This window comes from Sinocyclocheilus anshuiensis, unplaced genomic scaffold (genome assembly GCF_001515605.1).
Source record: "Sinocyclocheilus anshuiensis isolate Anshui unplaced genomic scaffold, SAMN03320099.WGS_v1.1 scaffold815, whole genome shotgun sequence".
Taxonomy (NCBI): domain Eukaryota; kingdom Metazoa; phylum Chordata; class Actinopteri; order Cypriniformes; family Cyprinidae; genus Sinocyclocheilus; species Sinocyclocheilus anshuiensis.
The window spans coordinates 312,949-313,480 of NW_015549621.1; the positions used below are offsets into that span (position 1 = coordinate 312,949).

The window sequence follows — 532 nt, forward strand, 5'->3', positions numbered from 1 at the left end:
TGTTAATCCTGTATTATTCCTGTGTTATAATGCGTTATTACTGAATTATTACTGTTATTGCTGTGTTAATCCTGTATTATTCCTCTGTTATTTCTATATTACTGATTTATTCCTGTGTTATTTCTTAGTTATTACTGTGTTAATCCTGTGTTATTACTGCGTTATTACTGTGTTATTACTGAGTTAATCCTGTGTTATTCCTGTCTTATTACTGAATTATTACTGTTATTAATGTGTTATATCTGTGTTATGCCTGTGTTATTCCTTTGTTATTACTCTGTTATTCCTGTGTTATTCCTGTGTTTATTACTGTGTTGTTACTGTGTTATTGCTGTGTTATTACTGTGTTAGTAATGTGTTATTTCTGTGTTATTTCTGTGTTATTACTGTGCTATTACTGTGTTAGTCCTGAGTTATCAGTTATTTCTGTGTTATTTCTGTGTTATTACTGTGTTATTTCTTTGTTATTACTGCGTTATTACTGTGTTATTCCTGTTTTATTACTGAATTATTCCTGTGTTATTACTGTGTA

The 532-nt window shown here is 29.1% G+C and overlaps 1 protein-coding gene across 1 annotated transcript in view; it reads right to left on the minus strand.

The window, feature by feature from the left end:
- Positions 1-532, minus strand: part of LOC107659432 (DNA-dependent protein kinase catalytic subunit-like) — a 41,633-nt gene that overhangs the window by 9,113 nt on the left and 31,988 nt on the right.